Below are 6,984 nucleotides of genomic sequence, written 5' to 3' on the forward strand. Positions count from 1 at the left end.
CCTCAAAACAGCAAACCTACCATTTAAAACAATTAACCCCACTAAGACCAAACATAACAATAATACATAAAAAAAAACAAAAAAAACCAAAAATAAAATAACACCCACCCAAAAATACCCAATCACTCCAACACAAATTTACTTCTCAGTATCAAAATCGTATGACCTTTTAACAACCTAATTCTATTATTTCTACATCTCTTTTAACACCTATAATAACTACAACTCACACTTGAACCACATCAAATGAACTTACTTATTAACTAACCAGATGAAACAATAACACATCTATAACTTTAAATAAATTACTGCCAAATATAAACATCTTTAAACATACTGCCTTACAAAATAAAACAACTGTTCATTTTTTATTATTCATACACAATCATATATATAAAACATTTTTTAAAATATATAAATGGATGAAATCACAAGAAATCAATTTACAAAAACTTTACTAAATATTTTTTTAAACATTAATCAATCACACATAAAAATAACTAAATAATATTTTCAAACATTAAAACATCACTGAATAACTTAAAAGTAATAATTATTAATAAGATGAGTATTTCAGTTTTTAATAATGATTTATCTCCCTTACCTACTTAAATTTTTACATAGAACTCTACAAAAATCCTTACCAAGTATATTTATAACTTAAATTTTAAAACATATATAGACAAACATACTTAACAAGAATAATCTACACACCAAACAACTAAACTAACCAAAAAACCCGAATAAAATACTAATATATTCATAACACAAAAACCCAAAATCATTAACATAAAAACCCATATAAACACATGAAAATACCTACAGTTAAAAAAGACGTACCTTAATGAACAATATTCACACCTTAATAATTCATTATGAACTCTTATTAACGATTAACATTAATTACTTGATACCAATCAAATACAAGAAACTGTTACTTTAGCCAATAAATAGAATAAACTATAATCATATAACTAATAACTTAAAATCACACTTTATTAAAAATATAAAACAGTAAAGCAACGTATCATAAAAACTCCCATTATTATCACTACGCAGATATACATATATATACACATATACCTACATACAGATAGGTAGATCATATATCCATCTCAACAGCAGCATCTGGGATCGATTCCTGTTTTCTCTCTTGTCTCTTAAATTTATTAGCCACAGAGGATGGAGTAAGGAAATCATTTTATTTATCACCTGGTTCTCCAGAAACCTGAAAAACAAAATAGAACAGAACAAAAAGAAAAAAAAGAAAACCACAATTGAAAGGCAGATCCTCACCAGCAGCTGGTCCATCTCCTACGGGGGACCTTATTCTAGGGCACTTTTGGTGCACTTGCCTGAACCTGTCAGGGCACTCTGTGCTTGCAGGAGAGATTTTTTTTGTCAGGGAGAGGCAAGGGGAGGAGAAATAATGCTCTAAACAGCTCAAATCCATTACTGTGCCACTTCCTGTGTAGCAGGTCCTGTGACAGGATGGGAACTGAGGGTGCTTGAAACTTAAAAGCTAAAGACACCAGCACAAGGTGTCCTTTTGCTTTGTCAAGGAAGTGATTTCCAAATCACAAAGCCTTTCCACCATCATCGCTCCTACCACCACCTGAAAGCCTCTTGATTCTCTTCTCAAAAACACAAGGGACACCTCAGAGTTCAGCAAGTTCTGCCAGTGCAGCCCTCGGTGCCCCTGTCTCCAGGTCTGTCCCCCTTGCTTTCATCCTCAGCCATGTCATTCTTCTACTGTGGACAGGAAATTGTCCCCATGTCTCCTGTACTTCTCTGGTTACCTTTTCTCTAAGCCGTGCAGGACCCACGAGAGGAGGCTGTGATCCTCTATCAGCTCATGGGCAGCTCTAGAGGTGACAGGGGCAGCACTCTGTGATATCTCCAGAATACGACTCTGAAACAGAAAATGCAACTTGTTCTTTTACAGCCAAGATGGGATTATCTAAAATAAAATGAGCAATTTGGCTGGTATCTGATCAACTCTCAGCTAAAATGAACACGGCCTGTTCTCAGCAACTCCAGAAAGGAAAGACATTCTCCCTTCAAGGCTTCACACCACAGGTGCTGCTCTTACAAGAAGTATTCAGGTAGCAAGACAATTTTCTCTTTTTGTCTGAGGTTTTGATACCTGAAATCCTCAAGGTGCATGCTCCCAAACCTGAGAACTCCCGGCATGCGAGTTTCCCTCCTGCCGAAGCACTGTTCAGGTGACAAATGTGCTGGCTGGGGAAATAGAGACCCCAAAAAGAAAAGGCCCCGACTGCAGGAGCAAAACTACGGCACCCACGTGAGGCTCCACGATGGCAGGAACCTGTCCCAGTTTCAGGGGATAAGGATGGGCCTGGTTTAGACACAAGCTAAATTATTTCCCCCTCCACAGATACACAAAACCAACAAGGAACAGATTTTCAAGAGGAACAAGGCAGAATCAGCTGCTCCTTTCTGTTTTGTACTTGAGATCTCGAGGCTATATAAGCTTTTGTGGTTTGGGGTATTTGGGAACTGTTCTTTATAAATTCTTACCTGGGAGCCCTCGTCACACAAAGGACTGCTGAAAAAGGCAAGAATGACCCAGAAAATCCTCTGGTAGACATAAAGCTCACAGCAAAGTTTGTCACGCAGCCCTTCCCCAAGAAATCTGAGGATCCACTCGCACTCTGTTTTCTACGGGAATCCACAAAGAACAACACCACCATCAGACATTCAGACATTTCCAAAGGATACCTGCTCCTAAGAGCACAAAACCCCGGTTCCCTCTTAGTGCCAGCTCAGGGCTTACCACAGCTTAGTCTGGACTTCTCCATTTCCATACCTATCAAATTTAATCACTAACATCCATTGGGAACAGTCAGTCTCCTGCCCAAACATGCAGAGGAAATGGAATTTTAGAAGTAGCTGTTTCTAAAATACTTCAGTTGAACTCAAAGTTACTAACCTAAACTCAAAGAGGAATTGCAGCTAGCCGGGGCAGAACATTCTTTTCTTGTGCTCACAGAGCATATGCAGCACAACTCATTCCGCATTGGAATCAAGAAAACAACAAAAACCCCAAGGAAATAACATTTTGAATTCCTATATGAAACATAAGAAAGACAATTCTAATTAACTACCTGTGAGAGAATGAGGTTTCGTTGTATTTATACGTCTGTTTTTAATGCATTCCTGAAGAATTGAAAGTGCCGTTTCCCGGCATCTTTTGGCAAAAGCGGCGCCCCGGAGCGCACCGCTGCCGCTCCAGTCATCTGTGCGCGAAGTTGCCGCTTCTTCGCCTCCGGCAGCCGGAGATCGCGGTAGCTTGCAAGAGGCGAAGAACGAAGCCGCGAAGAAGGCGGCTTGTGTGCGAAACTCGCAGACAGCTGCAGGACGGTGGCTGCCGCTCTCCTGCCTCTTGAATTCACTCTTGGCATGCCAATGGGAGGTGTTCCAGGGCAACCTTCCTGAGTTTTTATTTTGGTTTTCATGCATCCCACCTTGGAAATTCTTGTTGCTCCCCAGAGGCTCCGAGATGCAGAGAACACGGTGGCAGCTGCTGAGAAGAAGGGCAACTGTGAGTTGGTCAAGAAGCAAGAACACAGGCAGTTGACTGTGCTTGGCGAGGAGCAGCTGCTGGATTCTAGCAATTGCCTTCAGTGCGCACAGAAGCCCGCTGCTCTGCTGCTTGGTTTTTCGCCTTCAGTCAATTACACACTGCTGAAGTTGAGGCAGGCAGTTCAGCTTTGCTGCTTTTCAGCATCTCAGCTGCCCTTCTGCTCTGTGACAGCTCTCCAGGTTTCTTGCCTTCGCCAGGCTGCAACGTGCCCGCTAGTACCAAGAACTGGGCAGGAGTGGGCAGAGAGCACGGCCATCTGCCAGCAGGTTGCAGCTTGCCCAGGAAAATGCAGTGTCCTTGGAATGTGCAGCAAATTCTATTTCCTGGCAAGGTCGGGCTAAGTGAGCAGTGCTGGTACACTTTCTCCTAGAGAACTGGAGCGGAAAAGCTTTGCGCTAAGATGTAGGCGACTCGAGAGGCAGAATACGGAGCTCCGCAGCTGGCCGAAAGCAAGTGCCGCTTCCCGGCGTCTTTCGGCAAAAGCGGCGCCCCGGAGCGCACCGCTGCCGCTCCAGTCATCTGTGCGCGAAGTAGCCGCTTCTTCGCCTCCGGCAGCCGGAGATCGCGGTAGCTTGCAAGAGGCGAAGAACGAAGCCGCGAAGAAGCCGGCTTGTGTGCGAAGCTCGCAGACAGCTGCAGGACGGTGGCTGCCGCTCTCCTGCCTGTTGAATTCACTCTTGGCATGCGAATGGGAGGTGTTCCAGGACAACCTTCCTGAGTTTTTATTTTAGTTTTCATGCATCCCACCTTGGAAATTCTTGTTGCTCCCCAGAGGCTCCGAGATGCAGAGAACACGGTGGCAGCTGCTGAGAAGAAGGGCAACTGTGAGTTGGTCAAGAAGCAAGAACACAGGCAGTTGACTGTGCTTGGCGAGGAGCAGCTGCTGGATTCTTGCAATTGCCTTCAGTGCGCACAGAAGCCCGCTGCTCTGCTGCTTGGTTTTTCGCCTTCAGTCAATTACACACTGCTGAAGTTGAGGCAGGCAGTTCAGCTTTGCTGCTTTTCAGCATCTCAGCTGCCCTTCTGCTCTGTGACAGCTCTCCAGGTTTCTTGCCTTCGCCAGGCTGCAACGTGCCCGCTAGTACCAAGAACTGGGCAGGAGTGGGCAGAGAGCACGGCCATCTGCCAGCAGGTTGCAGCTTGCCCAGGAAAATGCAGTGTCCTTGGAATGTGCAGCAAATCTTATTTCCTGGCAAGGTCGGGCTAAGTGAGCAGTGCTGGGACACTTTCTCCTTGAGAACTGGAGCGGAAAAGCTTTGCGCTAAGATGTAGGCGACTCGAGAGGCAGAATACGGAGCTCCGCAGCTGGCCGAAAGCAAGTGCCGCTTCCCGGCGTCTTTCGGCAAAAGCGGCGCTTCGGAGCGCACCGCTGCCGCTCCAGTCATCTGTGCGCGAAGTTGCCGCTTCTTCGCCTCCGGCAGCCGGAGATCGCGGTAGCTTGCATAGGCGAAGAACGAAGCCGCGAAGAAGCCGGCTTGTGTGCGAAGCTCGCAGACAGCTGCAGGACGGTGGCTGCCGCTCTCCAAGCCTGTTGAATTCACTCTTGGCATGCGAGTGGAAGGTGTTCCAGGACAATTTTCCTGGGTTTTGACGTAGTCCTACTACATCCCACCTTGGAAATTCTTGTTGCTCCCCAGAGGCTCCGAGATGCAGAGAACACGGTGGCAGCTGCTGAGAAGAAGGGCAACTGTGAGTTGGTCAAGAAGCAAGAACACAGGCAGTTGACTGTGCTTGGCGAGGAGCAGCTGCTGGATTCTTGCAATTGCCTTCAGTGCGCACAGAAGCCCGCTGCTCTGCTGCTTGGTTTTTCGCCTTCAGTCAATTACACACTGCTGAAGTTGAGGCAGGCAGTTCAGCTTTGCTGCTTTTCAGCATCTCAGCTGCCCTTCTGCTCTGTGACAGCTCTCCAGGTTTCTTGCCTTCGCCAGGCTGCAACGTGCCCGCTAGTACCAAGAACTGGGCAGGAGTGGGCAGAGAGCACGGCCATCTGCCAGCAGGTTGCAGCTTGCCCAGGAAAATGCAGTGTCCTTGGAATGTGCAGCAAATCTTATTTCCTGGCAAGGTCGGGCTAAGTGAGCAGTGCTGGGACACTTTCTCCTTGAGAACTGGAGCGGAAAATCTTTGCGCTAAGATGTAGGCGACTCGAGAGGCAGAATACGCAGCTCCGCAGCTGGCCGAAAGCAAGTGCCGCTTCCCGGCGTCTTTCGGCAAAAGCGGCGCTTCGGAGCGCACCGCTGCCGCTCCAGTCATCTGTGCGCGAAGTTGCCGCTTCTTCGCCTCCGGCAGCCGGAGATCGCGGTAGCTTGCAAGAGGCGAAGAACGAAGCCGCGAAGAAGCCGGCTTGTGTGCGAAGCTCGCAGACAGCTGCAGGACGGTGGCTGCCGCTCTCCAAGCCTGTTGAATTCCCTCTTGGCATGCGAGTGGAAGGTGTTCCAGGACAATTTTCCTGGGTTTTGACGTAGTCCTACTTCATCCCACCTTGGAAATTCTTGCTGCTCCCCAGAGGCTCCGAGATGCAGAGAACACGGTGGCAGCTGCTGAGAAGAAGGGCAACTGTGAGTTGGTCAAGAAGCAAGAACACAGGCAGTTGACTGTGCTTGGCGAGGAGCAGCTGCTGGATTCTAGCAATTGCCTTCAGTGCGCACAGAAGCCCGCTGCTCTGCTGCTTGGTTTTTCGCCTTCAGTCAATTACACACTGCTGAAGCTGAGGCAGGCAGTTCAGCTTTGCTGCTTTTCAGCATCTCAGCTGCCCTTCTGCTCTGTGACAGCTCTCCAGGTTTCTTGCCTTCGCCAGGCTGCAACGTGCCCGCTAGTACCAAGAACTGGGCAGGAGTGGGCAGAGAGCACGGCCATCTGCCAGCAGGTTGCAGCTTGCCCAGGAAAATGCAGTGTCCTTGGATTGTGCAGCAAATCCTATTTCCTGGCAAGGTCGGGCTAAGTGAGCAGTGCTGGGACACTTTCTCCTTGAGAACTGGAGCGGAATAGCTTTTCGCTAAGATGTAGGCGACTAGAGAGGCAGAATACGCAGCTCCGCAGCTGGCCGAAAGCAAGCGCCGCTTCCCGGCATCTTTCGGCAAAAGCGGCGCTTCGGAGCGCACCGCTGCCGCTCCAGTCATCTGTGCGCGAAGTTGCCGCTTCTTCGCCTCCGGCAGCCGGAGATCGCGGTAGCTTGCAAGAGGCGAAGAACGAAGCCGCGAAGAAGCCGGCTTGTGTGCGAAGCTCGCAGACAGCTGCAGGACGGTGGCTGCCGCTCTCCAAGCCTGTTGAATTCACTCTTGGCATGCGAGTGGAAGGTGTTCCAGGACAATTTTCCTGGGTTTTGACGTAGTCCTACTTCATCCCACCTTGGAAATTCTTGCTGCTCCCCAGAGGCTCCG

At 48.0% G+C, this 6,984-nt stretch overlaps 1 long non-coding RNA gene across 1 annotated transcript; it reads right to left on the reverse strand.

The window, feature by feature from the left end:
* Positions 1-1,183: 1,183 nt before the first annotated feature.
* Positions 1,184-2,556, reverse strand: LOC128821316 (uncharacterized). The gene is made up of 3 exons (XR_008441078.1): positions 2,542-2,556; positions 1,800-1,912; positions 1,184-1,228 (listed from the first exon to the last, which is right to left on the reverse strand). It is a non-coding gene; the product is annotated as an uncharacterized LOC128821316 (long non-coding RNA).
* Positions 2,557-6,984: the final 4,428 nt, after the last annotated feature.

The sequence above is a fragment of the Vidua macroura genome, chromosome 38 (genome assembly GCF_024509145.1).
Source record: "Vidua macroura isolate BioBank_ID:100142 chromosome 38, ASM2450914v1, whole genome shotgun sequence".
NCBI lineage: Eukaryota > Metazoa > Chordata > Aves > Passeriformes > Viduidae > Vidua > Vidua macroura.